Source organism: Triticum dicoccoides, chromosome 2A, assembly GCF_002162155.2.
Source record: "Triticum dicoccoides isolate Atlit2015 ecotype Zavitan chromosome 2A, WEW_v2.0, whole genome shotgun sequence".
NCBI classification, from domain to species: Eukaryota; Viridiplantae; Streptophyta; class Magnoliopsida; order Poales; family Poaceae; genus Triticum; species Triticum dicoccoides.
Window position 1 is genome coordinate 440835167 of NC_041382.1, and position 17068 is coordinate 440852234.

Here is a 17068-nt window from a genome sequence, read left to right on the forward strand (position 1 = left end):
GAACTCGTCTCCTGGCTCTACCCAAGAAAGACAAACAAGCAACAAGGATACAATCAACCACGTGCAAGCTCAAACAATAAGATGCAAAGATGGTATGCTATGCGGGATGCGATGCGGGATGCAAAATGCAAGATATGATAGGAAATGCATGAACCTGGCCTCAACTTAGAATTCCAAGGGTGCCACTGGAAAGAGGGTATGAAATCGCTTGAAAACTATATAAAGATCATCGGAATCGGAGTTACGGTTTGGAAATGGCAACCGTTTTAAGATATGACACCGGTCTGCGATTTACAGCAAGTAGGCATCTAGTTGCAACGAAATGAACATGCTACAGCCACCAAACATGACAACGAAATACATGGCAGGGATGCACACAAGATGCTTAACAAAATACTAGCACTGAGCGACGGCCAATCCATCCATTATGAGGTTCAAACAAGCATGGCAAAAATGCAAATGCAAAACAGATTCCAGACTTAGTTAAATTAACACTTGTCTGAAATTTCAGATCACGAAGCCCTCTTCGGAGCAGCAAAACAACATGATACATAACCTGAACATGACAAGTAAGAACATGGCATGGAGCTACTCAACAAGCTTAACAAAAGACCCAAAGTGACCTGGGGCCAAAAGGGTTCACAAAATATACTAACGGGCACACGAACATAGCTAAAACACAATCGGTTTTCAGACTTAGTGAAAACTGAGACATGTTGAAATATAACTCACGAAGGCATGTAAACGAGCTCGATGCACTCACTACGGTGCAAGTCATGGCAAGGCAAGCATACATCCATTAAGAAGGCACAAAATACAAGCTAGACATGGCAAGAACAAGGGCATAGCATGCACGGATCAACTACAATAACATCGGCAAAATCGCAAACGAGTTGACGATCTGCCCAGATTCACCACGAATCAAAAGCAGAGCTCGATTGACTCAAGCTAGGGTGCTTCATAATTGCAAACAAAGACATGGATGGATAGATCATAACATGATTAACAAAACTCCTTTACTGATCATCCTCAAAAGAGGCACGGATCACTAGGAAACAAGCTGAACATATGGCATCATGAACTAAATAATCCCAGACTTGGTGAAAACAACTAAGTCCCTGAAAACAGATTTACCGGGTGCCTCACTTTGCAAGCTTGTACAAGTCACCACTCACATCCTAAAAATGCATGGGTTGCACCTCTGGAAAGAAGAAAAAATCCTTAAGGAAACATATCAAGGACTCACAGGCATATCATGCACGCAATAATCATGGCAAAAATGTCAAAAGTCTAAGATGAACTAGCAGATCTGACAATTAACTCATGAAGCCTCTTTCTAGCAGCATTTTGGGCATCAAGATGAACTCAAATGAAAATGATGCAATGGACTGAAACGATGTACTCGTCGAGACAAACATTTTGATATATAATATGCCCAAATCGGAGCTACAGATGCAAAGTTACGAGCGGTCAAAGTATGCACAAAAATTTTAGGGTTAGGGACGAAAAGTCAACCGAGATGAATTTCTCAGATCTGGATCCAAATCCGCACGCTTCCCGATGCACGCCGGAGTTACTGTAGTAGCTCGCCGGACTTGACGGGGAAGAAGGCCGGCGTGGGAGGAGGAGGAAGAGGACGGCGGGGCCCGGCCGGATCCGAGGCGCGGTGAGGCCGGGCGGCGGTGACGAGGTCGGGCGGCGGCGGCCGGCGAAGGAGCTCGGGCGGGCGGCGGCGCGGTGCTCCGGAGTCGGGGAAGAAGGGAGGCGGCGGCGGCGCTCCTCTGGCCCAGGAGCGCGGCGTCGGGGGCCGGGCGCGGGCCTCCGCGGGCCGGCGGCGGTGGCGGTCGGCTGCGCCACGTGGCGGGCGCGGAGTGGACGAGAGGCGGCGGCGGACGTGTCCGGCTAGGCCCCGGACATGTCGGCGCGGATCTGCTTTTTTTTAGACTAGGGTTTGGACGGGGAAGAAGATCCGAATTTGGAGGGGTTCTATTTATAGGCATAAGTGGAGCTAGGAGAGTCCAAATGAGGTGTGGTTTTCGGCCACGCGATCGTGATCAAACGCTCTAGGACATGGAGCAGAGTTTGGTGGGTTTTGGGCCAAATTGGAGGGGTGTTGGGATGCCACACACACGAGGCCTTTTCGGTCCCTCGGTTAACCGTTGGAGTATCAAACGAAGTCCAAATGATACGAAACTTGACAGGCATTCTACCGGTAGTAAACCAAGGCCACTTGGCAAGTCTCGGTCCAATCCGGAAATGTTTAATGCCCACACACGAAAGAAAGCTAGAAATGGCCACCGGAGGAGAACGAAGCGCCGGAATGCAAAACGGACAACGGGGAAAATTCTCAAATGCATGAGATGAACACGTATGCAAATGCAATGCACACGATGACATGATATGAGATGCATGAAAACGAAAACAACACACGGAGACAAAGACCCGAACCCGAGAAATAAATATAACTTAACGCCGGAAACGGCAAGAGTTGGAGTACAAATTGGGAAAGTTACATCCGGGGTGTTACAACACTCCACCACTACGAAAAGATCTCGTCCCGAGATCTAGGACTGAAAGAACTCCGGGTACTCAGAACGGAGGTGATCCTCGCGTTCCTAGGTAGCTTCACGGTCGGAATGGTGTGACCACTTGACTTTGAGAAATTTGATTGACTTGTTGCGAGTCTTGCGTTCAGTCTCTTCAAGAATAGCAACTGGGTGCTCACGATAGGAGAGATCTTCTTGGAGCTCAATGTTCTCGAAGTTGACGGTGCGGTTAGGAGTCTTGAAGCACTTTCGGAGCTGAGAGACATGGAACACGTCATGAACATTTGCAAAGTTTGAAGGAAGCTCGAGTTGATAGGCGAGATCGCCTCTCTTGCTGACAATCTTGAAAGGTCCCACGTATCTAGGGGCAAGCTTCCCTTTGATACCGAAGTGACGAGTACCATTCATAGGAGAGACACGAAGGTAAACATGATCTCCGATCTCGAAAGCCAAATCACGGTGCTTACTATCATAGTAGCTCTTCTGGCGGGATTGGGCTGCTTTGAGGTTATCATGAATGACTTTGCACATTTCTTCTGCCTCTGTGATTAAGTCATTACCCAGCAGCTGACGTTCACCGGTTTCAGACCAGTTAAGAGGGGTACGACACTTCCTGCCATACAGAATTTCAAATGGGGCCTTTCCCGAACTTGCTTGAAAACTATTGTTGTAGGAGAATTCAGCATAAGGAAGACAATCCTCCCACTTAATGCCGAAGGAGATCACACAAGCCCTGAGCATATCTTCAAGAATCTGGTTGACACGCTCGACTTGACCGCTTGTTTGAGGATGTAAAGCTGTGCTGAAGCGGATGTTGGTGCCCATGGCCTTCTGAAAAGAATCCCAAAACTTCGAGGTAAAGATGCTGCCACGGTCTGAAGATATCACTTCAGGAATACCGTGCAGAGAGACAATGCGGGAGGTATAGAGTTCCGCCAATTGAGCTGCCGTGATCGACTCTTTGATAGGCAGAAAGTGACCAACTTTGGTGAGTTTATCGATGACAACAAATATAGCATCATTGCCACGCTTGGACTTTCGAAACCCAGTCACGAAGTCCATTTCAATGTGGTCAAACTTCCATTCTGGAATGGCAAGAGGTTGGAGGAGACCAGCTGGCTTTTGGTGTTCTGCCTTCACTCTTCTGCAGACATCACATTCATTCACGAATTGAGCGATCTCGCGCTTCATTCGAGTCCACCTATAAGCTTGGTTGAGGTCCTGATACATCTTCGTGCTCCCCGGGTGGATGGAGAGGAGAGAATTGTGAGCCTCGTTCATGATCACTTTACGAAGTTCACCTTTGGGCACAACAATACGATCCTCGAAGAAGAGAGTGTCCTTGTCATCAAGGCGGTAGCACTTGTACTTGGACTGACTCTTGGCAATCCCAATCTTCACCTTTTTCACCATAGCATCAAGAAGCTGGGCTTGGCGAATATGGTCTTCTAAGGTAGGAGAGACTTGAAGGTTGGCGAGGAAACCTTGAGGAACAACTTGCAGATTAAGTTTAAGGAAAGCTTCACAAAGCTCGGGTTGATAAGGCTTGAGAATCATACTGTTGCAGTAGGCCTTTCTGCTCAAAGCGTCAGCAATCACATTGGCCTTGCCTGGAGTACACTCGATACTCGGATTATACTCTTGAATCATTTTGACCCATCGAGTTTGCCTTAGGTTGAGATTAGGGTGAGTGAAAATGTACTTGAGACTCTTGTGATCGGTGAAAATGTCCACTTTTCTTCCCAATAGAAGATGTCTCCAAGTCAACAGAGCATGCACAACTGCCGCCAACTCTAGATCATGAGTGGGGTAGTTCTTCTCATTAGGCTTCAACTGGCGAGATGTATAAGCAACAACTTTCTTCTCTTGCATCAAAACTGCGCCAAGACCTTGGAGAGAGGCATCACAAAAGACCTCGTACGGCTTGGATTCATCAGGTGGAGTCAGAACTGGAGCGGTGATCAACTTCTCTTTCAAAGTGTTGAAAGCAATATCACACTCCGGAGACCAAACGTACTTGACGTGCTTCTGAAGAAGATTTGAGAGAGGCTTCGCGATCTTAGAAAAGTTTTCAACGAATCTTCGGCAATAGCTTGCGAGACCGAGAAAACCGCGGAGTTGTTTCACGTTCTGAGGAGGTTCCCAATTCACAATTGCAGACACCTTCTCAGGATTCACGGCAACGCCCTTGGCATAGATGATATGACCAAGATAAAGAACCTCATCGAGCCAAAATTCACACTTGGAGAACTTGGCGTAGAACTGATGTTCCCTAAGCTTATCAAGAACCAAACGCAAGTGCTTGGCATGATCTTGCTTGTTCTTGGAGAAAACCAGAATGTCGTCGAGATAGACCAAAACGAAGTCATCGGTGTAGGCGTTGAAGATGAAGATCATCATGCAAGAGAACGTCGGAGGAGCGTTCGCGAGGCCAAAAGACATGACGGTGTATTCATATGAACCAAAACTTGTTCTGAATGCTGTCTTAGGAATATCTTCTTCACGAATGCGAATCTGGTGATAATCCATACGGAGATCAAGCTTGGAGAATACTTGGGCACCTTTGAGTTGTTCGAACAACTCATTGATGTTGGGAAGTGGGTATTTGTTCTTGATGGTCTTCTTGTTCACTGGACGGTAATCAACACAAAGTCGGTCCGTTCCATCCTTCTTCTTCACAAAAAGAACACCACAACCCCACGGAGAAGTACTAGGCCGTATAAGACCCATTCTTTCTTGCTCATCGAGTTGCTTCTTCAGCTCCTTCAACTCTTCAGGTCCGAGCTTGTAAGGACATTTGCACACAGGTTCCGTGCCAGGCTCAAGTTCAATAATGAATTCCACTGGCCGGTGCGGAGGCATTCCTGGGAGCTCTTCTGGAAAGACGTCTCGATATTCGCAAACGACAGGACTTTGAGAGATGGCATCCAATTCACCCTTCTCATTGAGAGAAAACAGACGGATAGTATTATCCCGAGCGGCAAAGACAATTACATCCTCAGACGAATGAGTCAACTGAATCTGCCTGGCAGCACAATCAAGCTGAGCCTTGTGCTTAGAAAGCCAATCCATCCCTAGAATAAGATCGATATCCGAGTTACCAAGAACAATTGGGGAAGAAAGGAACTTGTAGTCACCCAATGTGATAGTAACCTCAGGGACGCAGGTGTTAGCTGTCATCTGCTTGCCCGGTGACACAATTTGAAAGGAACTTTGCAGATACTGATAATCACACTCATACTTTGATGCAAACGGTTTGGAAATGAAGCAATGCGATGCACCCATGTCAAAAAGAACTTTTGCAGGAACATCGTTAACAGGAAGGTTACCCATAATCACATCTGACGAGTCCTCTGCTTGGGCTGCATTCACCATATTGACCTTGGCGTACTTGGGGTTATGCTTGACCACAGCTGTACTTGCCGATCTGACAGGAGGAGGAGGAGGAAGACGCCTCTGGTTGAGACACTTGTTGGCATAGTGACCCTTCTGTTGGCACTTGTTGCACGTGACCTCTGAAAGCGGACGGTGATATGGAGCACTCGATCTTGGAGCTAGAGACGAAGTCTTGTTCTGAAAGCCTGGGTTGGGTGGGTGGGAAGAACCACTGCCACCTTTACTCTTCTACTAATATGGCTGACGGAACGGAGGAGGAGGAAGCCAAAACTTCTGCTGCTTGGCCACTTGAGTAGAGGAAGAAGGAGTAACATCTCTGACTCGCTTCCTGGAAGCATCACACCTCAACTGAGAAGCCTCTTGCTTCAGTGTCATGTTGTAGAACTCATCGTATCTCAAGGGCTCGAAGAGAACAAGAGCGAGCTGAATATCTTCTCTGAGACCACCCCTGAACTGATATATCATGCTCTTCTCATCAGGAACATCCTGCTTGGCAAAGCGGGCAAGCTTCTGGAACAACTTGTTGTAGTCATAGACAGACAAAGAGCCTTGCTTCAGATTGCGGAATTCCTCATGCTTGCTTTCAACCACGCTCTGCGGAATACGATGAGCTCGGAAATCTCGACGGAAATCATCCCAAGTGATAACACGTCCACCTCTGGAATCCCTGTACTGCTGGAACCATTCTGCAGCTTGATCTTTGAGTTGGAAGGAAGCGAACTTGACAAAGTCCTCAGGCCTGACGTTGCTGCACTCGAAATGCTTACACAGATCCACAAGCCAATCGTCAGCATCGGTTGCCTCAACACAATTGCTGAAAGTCTTTAGCCCGTTAGCAAGGAACTGGTTGAGTGTGGCAAAGTGACTCTGGTTGCTGCCTTGATTCCCTTGACTGCCTTGATTGCGCTCTTGGAGAATTTGCATGATCAGCTGTGTGTTTGCATTGGTTGCGGCCATCACAGCTTGCCATGCCTCTGGAGGAGGTGGAGGCGGTGGCGGATCAGGATTCGGAGTCGTGCGCGTTGGAGGAGCCATCCTGAAGAGGTTGACCACCATTAGCACATTGACAGAAAATATTGAAGCTGAATCCAACGGAATGAAAATTGCAACATATAGTCTTCACATCCGAACAAAATGAACGAATACACTCCTCTTCAAATGGTCACATATCCATAAATTGAGAAGCCACGTAGAATTAAGGTAGAGAAACAAATCCACAAGGTACAGATCAAGAACGAATAATCGGTAAGAAATCCCAATCTCAAACCAATATTCGTGGAAGAAGAACTAGAGCTACTAGAATTCCCACCTATGAAACTCCTGAACCTTTCCGGTTATGCAATCAGGTGTTGGGGATACATGGGAAGCATAATATCTCACCCAAACTAGCAAATCCTACATCCAGCTGTATCCATCCTTCAACACATAACTGAGAAAAACTTCGGAAACCATCTACCTCAACCTTCGAAAAGCATCCGTTATACAAGTTATGGCGATACTCCCGAACTCCCGCCCCAGTACTGGGTGGCGTCGAGGTTATCTCACCAACGAATTGCATAAAAGAGATTTTCGATGTCGGCGAACATATCTCAAGTATTCCAGAATTGCAACGATAAAATTATGATGACAACACCTCAGAGCTCAACTCCCCGGGACACTTCCACTAAACCCCTGACAGGAGGCACCAAGTCAATGTTCTCATCATAAGCCATCGGAACGATTCCAAGATACTCGCGTGATCCTAAAATTTTTTTTAGTGAAATTTGAGAAGAGAAGAGTCAAAACTCTACGTCAGGATGCCTTAGCAGAGCGATGAGGAGACTGGGAAGTAAAAAGAATTCCTAAGCTCTCCGATATATAATTCCTAAAGACTCAAAACATTTTTCTAGACACAACACGGCCTCTAAAAACGTTCAAGCAATGGGGCTCCTAAGGTCGGGGAAGGCTCTGATACCAACTTGTAACGCCCTCGATGCGGCTATAGCTCCCACGTGTCGAGGCACGGCTTAGAGACATAACCACATTGAAAGCAATGTCGCAAGTTAGGTAATCATTACAACATCCCATGTAATATATGATAAAAGGGGGAGATACATAGTTGGCTTACACTCGCCACGTCACATCAGAGAACATAAATAACATCCATCATACAAACACTCATGGCCCGACTACGGCGCCAAAATAGAAGAAAACCCAACATGCGACAAGGCCCTGAATCGAACCCCAACTAGGCACCACTACTGATCATCAGGAAAAGACACGTAGTAACGCTGAGAGTCCTCGTCGAACTCCCACTTGAGCTCGTACTCGTCACCTGGAGTGGAATCACCTGGACCTGCATTTGGAGTTATAGTATCTGTGAGCCACAGGGACTCAGCAATCTCGCACCCTCGTGATCAAAACTATTTAAGCTTATAGGAAGGATGAGGCAAGTATATGTGGAGCTGCAGCAAGCGTCTAGCATATGTGGTGGCTAACTTATACGCAAAAGAGAGCGAGAAGAGGAGGCAAAGCGCGAGCGAGAATCTAGAAGAACAACCTGCGCAAGCATAACTCCAACACCGTGTCCACTTCCCGGGCTCCGCCGAGAAGAGGCCATCACGGTAACACACCCAGTTGATTCATTTTAATTAATTAAGGTTCAAGTTCTCTACAACCGGACATTAACAAATTCCCATCTGCCCATAACCGCGGGCACGGCTTTCGAAAGTTCAATCCCTGCAGGGGAGTCCCAACTTAGCCCATGACAAGCTCTCACGGTCAGCGAAGGAATAGACCTCCACGCGAGACACACCGATCAGACTCGGTAACCCGGTACAATAAGACAATTCAACAGGTTAACACAAGACTAGTAACACCGCCTGAATGTGCCGACAAATCCCGATAGGAGCTGCACATATCTCTTTCTCAGGGCACACTCAGATGAGCGCTCCATTCAACTAAAACCAAACCTCGAGTTTCCCCGAGGGGGCGCTACACAGGACTCTAGTTTGGACCAACACTCAGAGGAGCACTGGCCCGGGGGGTTAAAATAAGATGACCCTTGAGTCTGCAGAACCCAATGGAAAGAAAAGGCTAGGTGGCAAATGGTAAGACCAATGTTGGGCATTGCTGGAAAAGCTTTAATCAAGGCGAACTATCAAGGGGTTCCCATTATAACCCAACCGCGTAAGGAACGCAAAATCCAGGAACATAACACCGATATGACTGAAACTAGGGCGGCAAGAGTGGAACAAAACACTAGGCGAGAGGCCGAGCCTTCCACCCTTTACCAAGTATATAGATGCATTAAGATAACATAGCAATATAATGATATCCCAACAAGCAAATAAAAGATGTCCCAACAAGGAACGGCCTCCAAACTTTACCTGCAACTAGCAACGTTATAAGAGGGGCTGAGCAAAGCGGTAACATAGCCAATCAACGGTTTGCTAGGACATGGTGGGTTAGAGGTTTGACATGGCAATTGGGAGGCTAACAAGCAAAAGGTAGGCATCGTAGCAATGGCATAGCAAGAGCGAGCAAACTAGCATAGCAAAGATAGTAGTGATTTCGAGGGTATGATCATCTTGCCTGCACAGTTGTCAGAGTTGGCTGGATCCTCACAAGCAAACTCAACGGGCTCCTCGGTAGCGAACTCGTCTCCTGGCTCTACCCAAGAAAGACAAACAAGCAACAAGGATACAATCAACCACGTGCAAGCTCAAACAATAAGATGCAAAGATGGTATGCTATGCGGGATGCGATGCGGGATGCAAAATGCAAGATATGATAGGAAATGCATGAACCTGGCCTCAACTTGGAAGTCCAATGGTGCCACTGGAAAGAGAGGATGAAATCTCTTGAAAACGATATAAAGATCATCGGAATCGGAGTTACGGTTTGGAAATGGCAACCGTTTTAAGATATGACACCGGTCTGCAATTTACAGCAAGTAGGCATCTAGTTGCAACAAAATGAACATGCTACAGCCACCAAACATGACAACGAAATACATGGCAGGGATGCACACAAGATGCTTAACAAAAGACTAGCACTGAGCGACGGCCAATCCATCCATTATGAGGTTCAAACAAGCATGGCAAAAATGCAAATGCAAAACAGATTCCAGACTTAGTTAAATTAACACTTGTCTGAAATTTCAGATCACGAAGCCCTCTTCGGAGCAGCAAAACAACATGATACATGACCTGAACATGACAAGTAATAACATGGCATGGAGCTACTCAACAAGCTTAACAAAAGACCCAAAGTGACCTGGGGCCAAAAGGGTTCACAAAATATACTAACGGGCACACGAACATAGCTAAAACACAATCAGTTTTCAGACTTAGTGAAAACTGAGACATGCTGAAATATAACTCACGAAGGCATGTAAACGAGCTCGATGCACTCACTACGGTGCAAGTCATGGCAAGGCAAGCATACATCCATTAAGAAGGCACAAAATACAAGCTAGACATGGCAAGAACAAGGGCATAGCATGCACGGATCAACTACAATAACATCACCATGAAGCAAAAGCAGAGCTCGATTGACTCAAGCTAGGGTGCTTCATAATTGCAAACAAAGACATGGATGGATAGAGCATAACATGATTAACAAAACTCCTTTACTGATCATCCTCAAAAGAGGCACGGATCACTAGGAAACAAGCTGAACATATGGCATCATGAACTAAATAATCCCAGAATTAGTGAAAACAACCAAGTCCCTGAAAACAGATTTACCGGGTGCCTCACTTTGCAAGCTTGCACAAGTCACCACACACATCCTAAAAATGCATGGGTTGCACCTCTGGAAAGAAGACAAAATCCTTAACGAAACATATGAAGGACTCACAGGCATATCATGCACACAATAATCATGGCAAAAATGACAAAAGTCTAAGATGAACTAGCAGATCTGACAATTAACTCACGAAGCCTCCTTCTAGCAGCATTTTGGGCATCAATATGAACTCAAATGAAAATGATGCAATGGAATGAAATGATGTACTCGTCGAGGCGAACATTTTGATATAAAATATGCCCAAATCGGAGCTACGGATGCAAAGTTACGGGCGGTCAAAATATGCACAAAAATTTTAGGGTTAGGGACGAAAAGTCAACCGAGATGAATTTCTCGGATCTGGATCCAGATCCGCACGCTTCCCGATGCACGCCGGAGTTACTGTAGCAGCTCACCGGACTTGACGGGGAAGAAGGCCGGCGTGGGAGGAGGAGGAAGAGGACGGCGGGGCCCGGCCGGATCCGAGGCGCGGTGAGGCCGGGCTGCGGTGGCGAGGCCGGGCGGCGGGGCGAGGCCGCGGCGGGCGGCGGCGGCCGGCGAAGGAGCTCGGGCGGGCGGCGGCGCGGTCCTCCGGGGTCGGGGAAGAAGGGAGGCGGCGGCGGCGGTCCTCTGGCCCGGGAGCGCGGCGTCGGGGGCCGGGCGCGGGCCTCCGCGGGCCGGCGGCGGCGGCGGTCGGCTGCACCACGTGGCGGGCGCGGAGTGGACGAGAGGCGGCGGCCGACGTGACCGGCTAGGCCCCGGACATGTCCGTCGGCGCGGATCTGCTTTTTTTTAGACTAGGGTTTGGACGGGGAAGAAGATCCGAATTTGGAGGGGTGCTATTTATAGGCATAAGTGGAGCTAGGAGAGTCCAAATGAGGTGCGGTTTTCGGCCACACGATCGTGATCGAACGCTCTAGGACATGGAGCAGAGTTTGGTGGGTTTTGGGCCAAATTGGAGGGGTGTTGGGCTGCAACACACACGAGGCCTTTTCGGTCCCTCGGTTAACCATTGGAGTATCAAACGAAGTGCAAATGATACGAAACTTGACAGGCGGTCTACCGGTAGTAAACCAAGGCTGCTTGGCAAGTCTTGGTCCAATCCGGAAATGTTTAATCCCCACACACGAAAGAAATCTAGAAATGGCCACCGGAGGAGAACGAAGCGCCGGAATGCAAAACGGACAACGGGGAAAATGCTCGAATGCATGAGATGAACACTATGCAAATGCAATGCACACGATGACATGATATGAGATGCATGAAAACGAAAACAACACACGGAGACAAAGACCCGAACCCGAGAAATAAATATAACTTAACGCCGGAAACGGCAAGAGTTGGAGTACAAATTGGGAAAGTTACATCCGGGGTGTTACAACGCCCCATCAACGGCAACAACAGCAAGGGGGGAGCAGGAGCGGAGAACGAACCTACGGCGTTGGGGATGGCGACGCCGAGGGCGGAGAGGTTGAGGGTGTCCTTGCCGTCTCTCATGGCCACTGGAGACTCGGGCTCCTTCCTCCTGCGCGGGCGACGGTGAGGGAAGGCTGGGTGAGAAACCCTAGCGGCGGGGCCATGGCCATGGCCGCGGGGTAGGGGTTAGGCCTGAGCTGGTAGCTGCTGGGTTGGGTGTGGAGGCCGGCGGCGGGGCTGGTTGAGAGGAGGTCGCCGCCGGCAGGTGGGATCGGGAGAGAGGATAGGATCGAATCATGGGAGCCGGCCCCGCAGCGACAACCCGCAGGAACAGCATGCGGCGACAATCCAGCCCCTGCACAGCGGCGAGGTTCGCCGAGGACGAGGGAGACGAGGGGAGAGTGCGGGCGGCGGAGGAGGTGGGTGGCGGCGAGGTTTAGAGGGGTGAGTGGCGGCGACGAGGGGGACGAGGGTGATCTGCATCGAGGGAGAGGGGTGAGGATCTGAGGGGGGAGGGAGAGGAAGAAAGAAAGAATGGAGGCGGGGGTGGGTGGAAAATGGCCATGAGGACAGACCTAGGGTTTCGGCTCGGGTGGGTTTGGGCCGTTGGATCTGGAAGCATCCGACGGTGCGTGATCCGCGTGATATGCTCATGGTCCAATCAGAAGGCAGCAAACCATTTGATGACCTTATGACCATATAAATTGGTCGTGATCGATTCAAGATAAAAATTTCATTCCATTTTTCAGTGCTCAAAATGAGTATTTTTTTGAAAGTCCTATCAAATATTTGTTCAAATGATATCATATTTTTCACAAGTTTACATCATGGATTTGCAAACAATATTGACAAAGGGAGTTTTTATTTCCATTGCATGAAAAATCAATTTTCCATTTTTTGAGTGCCCAAAATAAGTTTTTTTGTGAAGGACCTATAATATATTTGTTGTAAAATTGGACCAGCTCATTTTTCTAAAATACTAGGCCATATTTAATTCACAATTGACCAAATGGTTGGGTGTAAAAAGTTTTAATCCACCTCTCGTGAAAAAGACAAATTTCCGTCGATTCAATTGGAAGCGGGTCAAATTTGAACTGTAGCTGCCTTGTAGTTTGCTCTTTATTTTTTCCAAAAATCATTTCTAGGTACATAAGTATCTATTTAATCAGAGAAACATAAAAAAATTCGAAGATTCAACCACTAGCTAGGAACTGTCATACCCGTTGTTTTGACTGCATTTTGAAATGGGGATAAAAAATTAAAAAAAATCAAAAAATTGGGAAACCTTCGCATTGTGTCATTATATGTGGCCAAGTTCCCAGGAAAAATAATAAACTTGTAATAAGGCAATTATTTTAAAAAAGTGTTCTCAGAAACGAGCTATCACGTGTGGAGATCAATGGCTTTCAAGCCAAATGATCAATCTTATGGCCACATTCATGGCATAGTTTGTTCAAATGATCTCATATTGTGCACAAGGGTGCATATTGGAATGGCAAACAATATTTCCTAAGAAAGTTTCCTTTTTCTTTTGACGAAAAAACCATTTTCCATTTTTTGAGTGCCCAAAAGGAGGTTTTTTTGTGAAGGACCTCCCAAATAATTGTTGCAAAATTGGACCAAATCATTTTTCTAAAATACTAGTCCATATTTAATGCACAATTGACCAAATGGTTGGCTGTAAAAAGTTTTGATCCACGTCTTGTGAAAAAGACAAATTTCCGCCGATTCAGATGGAAGTGGGTCAAATTTGAACTATAGTTGCCTTGTAGTTTGCTCTTTATTTTCTCCAAAAATCATTTCTAGGTACATAAGTGTCTATTTAATCATTGAAACACCAAAAAAATTCCAAGATTCAACCACTAGCTAGGAACGGTCATTCCTGCCGTTTTGACTGCATTTTGAAACGGGCATAAAAAATTCAAAAAAAATGAAAAAATTGGGAAATCTTCGCATTGTGTCATTATATGTGGCCAAGTTCCCAGGAAAAATAAAAAACTTGTAATACGGCAATTATTTTAAAAAAGTGTTCTCAAAAACAAGCTATCACGTGTGGAGATCAATGGCTTTCAAGCCAAATGATCAATCTTATGGCCACATTCATGGCATAGTTTGTTCAAACGATCTCATATTGCGCACAAGGGTGCATATTGGAATGGCAAACAATTTTTCCTAAGGAAGTTTTCATTTTTTTTACACGAAAAAGCCATTTTCCATTTTTCGACTGCCCAAAAGAAGGTTTTTTTGTGAAGGACCTCCCAAATAATTGTTGCAAAATATGACCAAATCAATTTTCTAAAATACTAGGACATATTTAATGCACGATTGACAAAATGGTTGGGTGTAAAAAAATTTGATCCACCTCTCATGAAAAAGACAAATTTCCGCCGATTCAGTTGGAAGCGGGTCAAATTTGAACTGCAGCTGCCTCATAGTTTGCTATTTATTTTTTCCAAAAATCATTTCTAGTTACATAAGTACCTATTTAATCATAAATACATGGTTTGGTGGCAATACGTCGAGGTTTGGGCGGTGGCCGAGGGCCCCAACTCTGGAGCGCGTAAACTCGCATGCCCGCCGCGTGGTCACCGCGTGACCGTGGTGTTGCCATGTGTTCTGGGCGGCCTAGGCATGTCTAGTGGGTTGGGTACTCCCCAGGTAGGTGCTAGGAAGAAAATTACAACATAAGATTCTCACGAGGAGACCGATCGATGCTCAAACATGAATTAGCAGCCAAGTGTTTGATTAGCGGTACGGGGATTGTACATGGCTAATGGGCGTGAGTTTTGGTTGATGATGATCAGTTACTAAGAAGACCATCTTCACAAATTTTCAGCTCAAAAGGAGGAGCCTAGGTGGTACTTGCTTTGCAAAGTACCACACTGGACATAAATACGAATGTTGAAGCTGGGCTCAAAATAATGAATGGATTGAGCTGGCATTTGGTGGAGGATGGTTATTTGGGCATAGGAAAGCACCGTAGAAAATGGATACTATTTGGACATCCCAAAGTGGTACTTCCTTCACAAAGTGTTGTTTTGAACAGAATCGGAAAATGAATATTGTTGAATTATTTTTTAACTAGGAAAGGAAGGTTTTTTTACATATTTGAGGAAGATATGACCCAAAGAATTTATGAGATTTTTTTGGGAATTTTGGGAATGACAGAAATATAGGTTGCTTCACAACCTGGGGCAAAAATTGCCACATGGACATGACACAAAGGCAAAACTGATGAGGTGGCGCCTAGTCATAGGAACCCACCACAATTTACAAGGTTATGACCATCTATATTGGTCGTGATCAGCTAGAAATAAGGCAGGGGACCAGTGCTATCTGCTTTATGACCATTTCGTGTAAGGAAATTACAACCTTTCTGACTAAAATGGTCGTTATAGTTTAGGGTTTGGAGCCCCCCGAACAGCTTTTGACCAATTGGTCTGAAATTGTCATAGATCTATGACCAATTCTTCCAGGGTCACTGACAGAAGGTCACTAGTTGACATATTTCTTGTAGTGGCGCCAAGGTTGCATGTTCTGCTGGGCGTGCAGCGGGCGAGGGAGGGGTAGTAACTGTTGTCTGATGTACACACTAAGTTTACTACTGAATCCAATTCCCCAAGAGCTGAAAAACAAACTGCTGCCACCTCCTACCCACTCGTTCACTTGAAGAGACTCCAATGGCGATTTGAGGGGTGAGCTTGCTGGATATGGATTTCAACAAGGAGTTCACCTTTGAGTTCGCTGTTCAGATCCATGGCAGCATGAAGTTGAATGTGATGTACACCAACAATCCAGACTCAGTGAAGCTCTACCTCGCCAAGCTCAAGAAGTATGTACAGGAGGAGAAAGCACAAGGTTGCAGGACTAGACCTTGTGCCCATCCATTCATCTCCTGACAGGGACCAGTGGATCGCCGTCACCCAGGTATGCGTGCGGGACGAGGTTCTCGTCTACCACTGCTGTAGGGCCATCAGAGGTTCTGGAGCATTCACCCATTTCATCGGTAGCGCTGACTGCACCTTCACTATGATAGAGAGAAGGAAGAACACAATGATTCAGCCATTTGGTGCAACAAGCTTATCAACATCCAGGAGCAATACAAGATCATCGGCAATGGGTAGGAGAAATACTCCGTGGTTGACCTCGCCGCGACCATCATTGACCCCTGCTATGCCAACATGAAAGAAGACGATGATACTAAGGACCTGAACATGTGGGAGGCACCTCTGAATCTAGCCTACATAACCTACGCGTCCAAGGACAAATATACGCATGCTACGACATGTATAGGTTGATCTTGGACATGAGGGCGTGTCCACTTTCCATATCCGACGAGTACATGGACAGCCGCAATGTCATGATCAAGTGTGCGAGGAAGGTCTAGATGATGTACTTTATCTGTTTAAGCACCTTTATCATCCGAGTGTTTCATGCATTAGCCTATGTGTTGTAATTATCCGTTTTGTCCGAAATATTTCGTCTAATAACCCATTAACATGTTTGCTTTTTTAGTGGCTATTTGCTTATGTATGTAACTAGTTCGGTGGGATACAGTGATTTGAGTCTCCTTCCTCACAAGATATTCCCCTTCTCAGGTGGACCCAACAGGTCTCGTACATAGACATCTGGGACCAACCACCTATCCATTTGTATTTCTTTATTTTGTTCAGTCTTTCATCATCTTCCTACCGCGGCTGGCGGTGCTATCACGCACGCCTCAGTGACCCATCATAGCCTATGGCGTTGGCCAGGCCATCCCTCTACTCCCACACATTCTCCGGTGGCTGCAGCTCCACCGGCCCACCCTGCACCCGAACAAGTCAACCCTCGTACACCCCTCCGCCTACGTCTTCCCCCGCTCCAGTTCGTTTGGTCCGAGGTCTCAATGTCATCCTCCGCCTTGGTGCTCTCGCCATGGTGCCACCGTCCATCGCTCC